Raw genomic sequence first — 10,949 nt, forward strand, 5'->3', positions numbered from 1 at the left:
GGTTAATTTGCCATTACATTCTGCCTTTGAGATGCACACAACTTCCTATCCAGACCACTAGCATCTCCACAAACTCTGCTGTCAAGATAAATTTCCCCCAAATTTGACTGCTGAATTGTCATGTTGCTAGATGGGGAAAAGAGCCCTTTGTTACTGGGCAATGTAGAACAGCAGTGGTAAATGGGACAGGATAAACGGAAGTGATTCCAACACTGAACCAAAACAGGAAAGCTTTCGCTCTCAATTTTTTCCCTCTACAATTTTTGGTTGGATTCATTGCAAAAATGAGGGCCTGGTGGCTCAGAGGACTAAAAGCATTGTCATTAACACCAGCTGTCTGCAATTACTGTAAGTTCGAATCTCACCAGGCTCAAGGTTGACTCAGCCTTCCATTCTTTCTAAGGTAGGTAAAATGAGGACCCAGATTGTGGGGGCAATAAGCTGACTTTGTATAAATATACAAAAGTATGAAGGCTATTGCTTAACGCATTGTAAACCTCCCTGAGTCTCCGGAGAAAGGCGGCATATAAATCAAATTAAAAAAAAAAAAAGAAGTTGCGTGAAAGCCACAACTGTTGGCTTCCTATAAACTGGAAATGTGCTTAAGATGAAAGCAGGAGAGGGAGTATGCAACACAACCAAGTTACAACCTGCTATGCCCTGACAATTTTGCCACTCATTCAATAAAATTGTTTTATGCTAGGGATTCATACACGGAGGCTCTAAAACTGTGTTTCTTCTTCCCAACTCAAAACCTTGGGTACAACTCCAGGAGCTTCACTTAAAGTTACTATGCACTTTTTTCTCAGACGTAGCCTCGATTGTAGCTCTTAAAACTCCATCCCACATGTCTAAATGTATCGTCTGAGTTCACATATTATTCTAAATCACAGTGTAGATTAACCTGCCATACATAGTAACCCTGAATGGTGAGTTTATGTTTCAGTGAATAATAATTTCCTTCCTTCCTTCCTTCCTTCCTTCCTTCCTTCCTTCCTTCCTTCCTTTCCTTCCCTCCCTCCCTCCCTCCCCCTCCCCTCTCCTCCCATTCCTTCCCTTCCCTTCTCTTCCTTCCCAGCAGGCACGTAAGTAGCTGCTGCTGGGTGGGGAAGGGAGCAAGGGAGTGTGATGCAAGAGCAAAGGGACTGATGCTCCCTTGGACTTGTGGGAAACTGCCAGGGAACACTGAGAATGAGATCATGTGACCACATCTGAAAGTGACAGTGTAATGAGATGATGCTGAAGCAGCCACAGCAGCCCTGCAGTACTGAAACAGCAACAACTTTCCCAAATTTCATTTCTTTGAGAGTCCTGGGTCCCAGCATTCTGTAAGTTAGCCCATTTGAGGTACCTGGGTTCAAAAACTTTTGCCCTATGATGTTTACCTTTCACCCAGTAACTGTTTCACCCAGTTAAAGGTTACAGAAACAGAAGTTTTAGTAGTATATTAATTGTATTATTAAAATCTATCACGGTTATTTTTTCTCCATTGCTTCCAATTTCTTTCTCTTGGCTTAATATATTTTTTGGCAGTGTGGTCTGTGCCTGAAATGGATCAAGCAGTGGGCAAAGAGCTCCATTTAAATTCAGCAAGGTTGAAGGAAATAATAAAGTTCTGGACATGGGATCATTTAACAGGGGTATCAAACTGGTGACCTGCAGGCCAGATGTGTCACCCACAGGCCACACCCGCCCCAGCGAAGGGAAAAAAACTTCACAATACATCACGTGACGGCAACATGATGCCTCGAGTTTGACACCCATGATTTAATACCTCTATCTCTAAAGAAATGTGGGGTCAGATAGACACTTTGGGGAATATACCACTTGCTAGAAAACCATGGAACCACAGCTACAAGGCTTAACAAAAAGCCTGAAAACACCCGTGGATGACCTATTCTTCTAAATCTTGACAAGATCTATCTTACCCCTTACACCTCAACAATCTGAGCCTTTAAGCGAATTGCCCTTCAAAGGGAGAAGTTCTAGGGCAAGCAACATGTTTAATAGCCAATACATCTAGTGTGGCTTTAAATATCTGCTGGAAAAGCATTTGGTTCTGGACAACATTGCCACTTTCAAAAAAGCTCATCTCTGGAAGAAGGAACGTCTACCCAAAGCTCAGGATTAAATGTGCTTTGAAGAATAGAAGGTTTTTTTTGTTTTTTTTAAAAAAAGAAGGAACTCATCTCCAAATCACAATGTCTTAATTACATTGTGGAACAAATGTCATAAGGGAAATGATGACTGGATAAAGGACATGATTCATATCCTGAACATGGCCAGAAATAGTATTTTCTAATGTCAGCTCCTTACACAAAGGTCCATTAGCGGAAGAAGTGTGATTCCTCAACTGGCCTGAGCAAACAGAAGTCTACCCAGTCTCAAATTCGCTTTTTTCGCCCAATTCCTAATTGCGCAATCAAGAACTGTCAACAGTCACAGAAAATGAAGAAAAAATATTCCCGTAAGTTAAAAAGCCACAGGGTACAGATTTGGCTTATGTCATAGTTTCCTCACATGATAATGAAGAACATGTTCTGACTCCATGCAAACTTAATGCAGATTGTCTAAGGCTGTCAGCTGTACAGGTTCCCTGTACATTTAACCTCTAAGATCTGCATGAAATCTCTGGACCCTCATGATTATTGGACTGGGTTGAGATGTCATGTTGACAAAGTATGAAAAACCTTTGGGGCCATTATTTCAGGGAAAAGACAATTTGACAAATGATCAAAAGACTGTAGGCAAATTCTTTCATAGCTTTCAGCAACGTCATTAACTTTCCCACTGGATTTTATCTTACCCTTTCCCATTTGTCTTTTGGAAGACGCCTCTGTAGACAATTGCACTAACAGCAGGGAAAGTAACCAATATTCATTGTTCCACATTGTTACTTTTCAAAAACTGCTGCATCAGTCCAGATATCACCATGTAAATATTTATAGTCACTCAGTCCATATTATGACATCATGATTCAAATATTTTCGTATGAATCAGTTGTTTAGGAATCTTTAGCTGCCTCAGAAAGACAACGCTTTCAGTATTTTAGTCAGAACTGTTGAATCTGAGCATGAGCTTTGAACTAACTCTCAATGAGCCATTTGCAAACTGGACTCTGAACTTATTCAGGGCTTGGTGAAACTTCAAATTCTAAGTAGCGTAGCCAGAAACCTACCTTTGTACTTCAGAAAAGAAAGCAAAGCAAACACCTTTCTCAAAAGCACCAATTCCAATTACAGAAGAGCACCAGGTGTGACCTTTTTAAGAACTCCCTCACAACTTGTTTTCAATGATTTTAAACATTTTTGTGCAATTTGTGTACCTGTTTTTCCACACACTAGAAACTCTGGCCTGCCTGAGTTTTACAATTTCTAGTTTATGATTGGGCTCTGGTTTGACCTTTTGCCCAAAGTTTTACTTCTATATTCTGTTGACTTGGCCAACAGTAATTCACAGATAAAACATACCATTTTGGGAGAGGGGAGACAGTTACCACAATGAGATGTACAAATTCTCCGATTGACAATCAAATCACATGGCTTTTATACTTCAGGAATACAGTCTTCTAAAACTAGGCTGAAGGATTGAACTCTATTGATATTCTTAGTGAACTTGAAACATCACTAAGTGTTCCTTCAGTTCTATTGCCAAGCCAGTTTGGAATTTGGTGCCAATAGCTTTCCCAACCAGTTTTTCCTTGCAACCCACGGGGGAGGATTAAATATTTAACAATTGTATGATACAAACCTTTGTTTGTTGCTAAACTAGAAACAAGGGACATCACTGATACCAAATGGTGTTTTTCCACAGCCAAATTATTCCTGGCTCCTTTAGCAACTTGCCTTCTGCTCTGCTAATGGTCTTCATTCTAAAATAAAATGATTTAATTGGAAATCAAGAGCTTGACCTAATGTTCAAAATGTGAGTTGAGTACAAAATCAGGATATTTAGAATAGAACAGAATACAACCACCGCAGGGATAGCCAAGGCACAAGATTCAGATGGATCTCAATAGACTCAAAAGTGTGAGTCAGTAGTGTGTTGCAGTTGCCAAAAAAGCTAATGCAGTCCTAGGCTGCATTAAAACAGGGGTAGAATCAAGATATTAAGAAGTGATACTACTGCTTTATAATGCCTTAGTAAAACCACACTTGAAACACACTGCATCCAATTTTGGTAACTACAATATAAAAAAGATGTTGACACTCTGGCAAAAATGCAGAGAAGAAGCAACAAAGATGATTAGGGGACTAGAGGCTAAAACATATGAAGAATGTTTTCAGGAATTGGGTATGTCTAGTCTAATGAAAAGAAGGACTAGAGGTGACATGATAGCAGTGTTCCAGTATTTGAGGGGTTGCTACAAAGAAGAGGGGGTCAACCTATTTTCTAAAGTACCAGAAGGCAGGACAAGAAGCAATGGATGGAAACTGAACAAAGAGAGAAGCAACCTAGAACTAAGGAGAAATTTCCTGACAGTAAGAACAATCAACCAGTGTAACAGCTTGCCTTCAGAAGTTGTGGGTGCTCCAACACTGGAGACTTTTAAGAAGAGACTGGACAGCCATTTGTCTAAAATGGTATAGGGTTTCCTGCTTGAGCAGAGAGTTGGACTAGATGACCTTCAATGCCCTTTCCAATTATGTTATTCTGTATGATCAGAACAGAACAGACCAACAGAACCGAGCAGAGCAGAATACTTTATTTATACTTAAATGTGACCCTAACCCTAAGGAATTTGTCTCTGGTACAGAAGCACTTAGTGTACTTGCAAAAACAACGAACGATAAATCATAATTTGACTGTGTGATGAACCATAATAATAATAAAAAAAAAACAAGTGAAGCACCACTTGAACACCACTGACATTGACAAATTCACCATTAGTCAATTACAAAAGGCAGCTTTACTTGGAACAGCTTACACCCTGCCACACTATCTGTAACACCATCAAACATCCACATCCGCCTATCCCAGGTCCTTGGAAAGGATTCAATAGGTAGATAAAAATGCCAAATCCATCTGGCTGAACATCTGAACATACTAAAGTTTGCAACCAGAAGAAGAAGAAAATAAGAGGTAATAAAAGGATAAATAATACTAAGCCATCTCTATTAGTTAATATACATGCATATTAGACAGAACCTAGCAGTCACTGTATGTTGTCAACTGTGAGAATTAGGTGTTCAGCAGAGTAATGGCACAAGGGGAAAAAACTGTCCCTGTGTCTAGTGTAGTGGTGGGTTGCTCCCGGTTCTGTCCTTTTCTTTAGAACCAGTAGTAAAAGCATCTGGAGGTTCTGCCTAACCGCCCGGACGTCATAATTGACAATCTGCACATGCACAGAAGCTTCTGCGCATGCACACGCTCCCGTTGCGAACCGGTAGTAAAGGTAAGTAGAACCCACCTGTAGTCTAGTTGTCTTGGCATACAATACCCTTTAGTACCATCCTGAGAGAAGGAAGTGAGACAATGTCCAGGATATGAGGGATCTGTAGACAATCTCTTCTAGTTATGGTCTCCTAGGTATTCAGTGCACCATGAGCATAATTTTGATTGTTGCAGACTGGGTGCCACTGTCATCTATACAGAATCCCTTTCCTCTCAGACTTTCTGTTCAACTTAGTTCCAATCTAGAGCTTTTAATGTCAAAAACCTTGGAAACTGGGTTTTTTTTCTGGTAAATCCCCAACCCCAGAGTATATCAGTATTTCTTCTTGTGCCGAGATTGTCCTAGGCAACTTCAAGATATACACGGAAGTAATTAGAGGAAGACACATCAGAACTTCATGGTACCCATGACAATCATGGGGCCACCTTAAGATGACATCAGTCCAGCACAGATGGCAGAATGTAATTTGGATTGGGTTTTCTCAGTCAAGTATAGGAATGATGTCAAGCCCAAGCCCAGAGACAACCCAGAAAAATCCTATTGATTTCAATCCTTTATTTGCTAACAGAATATTGTCAAACTAAAGTTATAATCTTCTAACCAATGCTACCGGTTCTCCCCGGTTCTTGCGAATCGGTAGTGGAAATTTTGAGTAGTTTGGAGAACCGGTAAATACCACCTCTGCCTGGCCCCGCCCCCAATCTATTCACTGCCTCCCGAGTCCCAGCTGATTTGCTAGAAGAAAAAAACTATTTAAACTCTTGCTGCAGCACTTCAAAGGGCCGCCCTACAGCTGATCAGCAGTAAAAGGCATTGTGGTGGTAGACCAGTGTGCTCCAAAAACAAATAGGTAGACCAGAATGCTCCAAAAACAAATGGGTAGACCGGTACGGCTCTGCAACCAGTTAAAAGCCTGGTAGACCAGTACCTCTGCTAAATCCTAAATAATTGTCACATGACCTTCAAACCACGCCCACAAAATAAGCCACGGCCACAGAACCAGTAGTAAAAAAATTTTAGAATCCACCCCTGCTTCTAAACTATTAGATATATTCTAAGAAATTCTATGGCGAGACTCACCTGAACCGCTTTCCCTCTCCCCCATCCAACTCTGGACTGTGCACTCAATTAAACTGGATTTCTCTCTGGGAAAGCTCTGTGTTCAAAAAATCACTGAGACCGGGGGTGCTATTGGCCTCTTTAAGAGAAGCTCTACTTAGATTATTCATGAAGAATCCTAACCTGGGCCCAGACGATGAAGATAACTATGGTCCAATTGCCAACACCGGAATCACTAGAAAATGTTCCCAAGCAAGTGGATGCTAAATAAATCCTTGACCTCTTGTATGAAACTGTTTTTTATCTCCATTTTAAGCTAGTTTGAAGCCTGGTTTTGGAACAGAAACTATCTTGTTTACCTTGTGCTATCCCAAGCTTTAACAGCAAGTTCCCATTTTTTCTGTTTTCTGTCAAAGTATCAAAGTGCATCTTTTCAGCCAAGGATGTAAAAATAATTATACTACATTAGCATAGGATGATTAATTTTCACTTTAATAATGCTTCCATTCTGTTTTCTTATTGTTGATTGCCTAGATAATGTTACATGCATGTGCAAATCAGCATTCAGAAACAGAGAAGAAACATTTATTTCTAAGCATACTGAAAAATAGTTAAACCCACCCAAAGAGCCACAAAAGCAGGATCCTGAAGATAAGAGACTTATTTACAGCTCACCTGTGGTTCATAAAGGAAGAGGAAGGCCAAAAAGGTATAGTTAGATTCTCTGAAAACAATTTACCACAAGGATCCAAAGATACCAGATTTGATAAAGATCTTTTTTCATGGTTCAAACAAAATGAGCCTAACCACTGAAACACAACTGTGAAACTTTTTTCTTAATGGGCTAGTTTTGTTCTGAAAAATGTGGGACAAAAAATGAAAATGTCAAGCTACGCTATTATTGAAAGTGTGTGGTGGCAACAGGATGTGAAGCAACATATTCAACTAGTAAAGAGCTGCCCAATTCAGAGGTCCTAGATAACTCCGGATTTAGGAGACGAGCAGCAGATACTGAATTGGAGTAACAATGTCTATAGTTCTAAAAAGCAGTGACCAGAAAGTCTCATCTAATGAAAAAAAGGGTTCCAAGTAAGCTCTGAAAGCTCCCTATAATTGCATTTGAAGCAGACAAATTAAGTAAACATATTGTCAAGCCATTGAAGTTACTTGAATCGTAAAGCAAACTTTAAAAATCTTGTACTTTAAATTTATTTTTTATTTTAAATGTGTAATTTAAAATCTCATTGCCTAATCAACCCTTTGTTAGGAAACATAACAAAGCCTCTCTACTCATAACTATGTGTCAACCAGACCCACATTTGTAGAGTTCAAACAAGCTAATTTATTGTTCTATGCCTATTTCACAGGAATCCCCCCTGGCTGGTAGCTTTAGCCTGGAAAAGGCAAAATAAGCAAATAAGCACTTATCTTTGCTACTGGTTTGCAAATGTGAGCGTGCGCGTGCTTCCTCTACGCATGCACAGAGCCTTCTGCGCATGCGCAGAGGGTAAAAAAATGGGACGTGATGATATCTGGGCGGGTGGGCGGAGCCTTCCGCCACCGGCGCTACCTATTCGCCCAAGCCAGATAGAACCGGCTGAATTTCCCCACTGAAAATAAGGTTCAAAGACATTTTTGGCTGTGGGGAGGAGAGCAGACCTTGCCCACTTGAGTTTATGTGTTGTATTCACATAACAATTCCAGACTATTTTCCCACTTCAGTCCTCCTCTGGCTGGGACAGTTTACCTACTTGGCAAAGTCTTTTAGAAATCTTATCTACACTGCATTTGATTTTTAAAACTCTCATAATTAATCCAACTCATGTATGATTTCCTGTGCTATGCATTTAAAGAAGTGTTTCATTTTCATGAAGTAAATCAAAACAGGAAACATAACAGGAACAAAACCAAAGCTAAGAAATAGGATTTTCATTACATGTTCTCTTAATAGAAGATAAGATAAAGCAAGTCTATAATTGTAATTAACTGTATCTGTTTAGTACAAGATTTGTAGCAGGGATTTATGTTTATAAATTTATAAATTATGTTTATTTTGTGTTAAGGCCAGTGGTGAAATTCAGCCAGAAGGCTCTGCACATGGGTGGAGGAGGTGCGCATGCGCGCCCACATTTGCGAACTGGTAGCGAAGGTAAGTGAATACCATCCCTGGTTAAGGCTATCGTGTCTTCAAGCCCCACGAAGAAGGCATCATAGCAGTTGAACATGAATGATTGTGAGAAGGGCTTCTCAATCCAAGAAAAAATGTAATCGGCAGACAAAATATATTTGCCCTCCTGCTATGACTGCCACCTGCTAGGACTGTGATGGCGAAAATATGGTACGTGTGCCAGAGGGGGCATGCAGCGCCCTCTCTGATGGCACATGAGCCATCAGCCCAGTTCAGCTATGCCACGCATGCAGGGGGGCATGTGCGGGGTGAGGCACATGAGGGAGGCATGTGCATACGGGAGTAAGGCGCATACACGGGGGCCCCGCACGCATTGCATTTTGGGGGTTTGGGTGCACCTGTGCGCATTTGTGCGTGTGTGCACTTTGGGCACTCAGTCTGGAAAAGGTTAGCCATCACTGGTCTAGGATAATCCCCAAATTTCAAACACATTTTGCTTAGGGAAGTGCAAACCTATTTATATTTTAAGGTTGTAAATCCTTGTAAAAATAATGCCCTTGAAACCAGTGCTATTTTGCTAAGGTTGATCCCCAATCTGTTCCCTCTCCCCATCTCATCCATACCCTTACCGCCTTCTGATACAGGGACAAGTCCTCCACAATATTGTTTGTCGAGCTCAGATATAGAATTAGGTATGTGTCAGTGTATAATCTTACGCAGTTGTTTTGTGTAGATTTTGAATAGGAGTTGGGATAATGTCAAAACTGTGATACTCTGCCTAGAAAGAACTGGGGCTAGATTTCATACAACTAGAACCAACTCCAGGAGAAGGAGGAGACACTACAGTACACTATCCCCTAATCTGAACCCCTCGAGACAGTCTGTAAGGAATACATGACTAATGGAATCAAAAGATGATGAAAAATCAAGTAGAATCAGAAAGGTTGTATGACTCCTGTCCTTGTCAGCCATAAACACTATTTCATTGCTATACACAGTCCTACAGTCCAACTGAAAAATGTCTGGATAATCGATTTCTTCCACGGCCTCCTGGGTATCAGGATCGAAGTAACACCCCCAACGAAATCAAACTCCGAGGCTTGAGGTTCCTCAAAGCTAATTTTTATTAGAAATGTCATATTGGCACATCTGGGAAAACCCGAATCTGAGAATGTCTGGGTTTTCCTCACTCAAAAGAAAGTTCAAGTCCTTTCCCCTCACCCACATGTGCATCACATGAACCAATCAGGTACCTTCTGGTACAGAAGATATCTTCTTATTCTTCTCAGCACAGCTGCAGGGCACCTTGGCCTTGACTTTCTAAAAGAATTCTATTTTGACTACATATCTTCTTCACTCCATACAATTCCCCCTCCCATTTTCCCACAGTAGAAATTGTGTCAAGCCTGAGGCTTAAGGCACAAAAGTAGAAAGATGGCTTCTGACACTAGGGTTGCCGTCCATGACACATTTGGCTTCACTTTCACCAGCACTGTCATTATTCTTTCATGCAACTTCACAAATTCATTGAATTAAGATATGATGGTAAACATATTGTAGAAACAGTATGCAAATCACTGCCAGATTCCAACTTCAATGCAATTTTTGAAAACCAAAATTAGCATAGCAGAAATTATATCAGCTTTAGGAAAGAGTCATGCCTACTACCATGTACCATCAGAAGCATAGATAGATTTCATTTCTGCACTTGCACTGAGACAAATTTCACCACTTAACCAAACATCAAGACCATATGGTAGAACAAGTCCAATCAGATAGGATTCAGTGAGGATCAAGGCCATCTAATCAAATGTCTCTTTCCTAAAATGTCTGTAACTTTACTTCATAAACCTGCTATTTCCCCTGAAGCTCACATAGAAAGATGTGTTATACATGGCAACATCTTATTCACATATTTATTATGATTTTATTTAAATTTCATCAAGAATGTTTACTTTGAATAGCATTTACTCTACAGTTATACAAGAACATCTGAAACCTCCTAATAGGGTAGTGCAAGCATCAGTGAAGCCGACAGAGGAAGGATGAGGCTGACAAGAGTTTCTTAGAAATGTAGTATACCAAAGACCACATATATTTGTGCTGATTTTTTTTCAGTTATGCTTCTCTGTTTTCAAAGAAGAAAAAGGAAATGGTTGAAAATGAAAACAATTTTTTGGAATTAAAAACATATTTGTTGTAATAAACAGCTATCCATAGTATTGATCTGAAAAAAATGTAACATACTATACATAAAATAGCAGGCTATTGCAATGATTAGTTTTTAAGCATCTGAGCATTTCCTTCCTCAAAATTGAAACTGAAGAGACCTCTAATTTGTGAGCAGTTTTATAGCATCAAACTCAT

Source organism: Pituophis catenifer, unplaced genomic scaffold (genome assembly GCF_029215685.1).
Source record: "Pituophis catenifer annectens isolate HBS135680 unplaced genomic scaffold, rPitCat1.0.hap2 SCAF_2, whole genome shotgun sequence".
Taxonomy (NCBI): Eukaryota; Metazoa; Chordata; class Lepidosauria; order Squamata; family Colubridae; genus Pituophis; species Pituophis catenifer.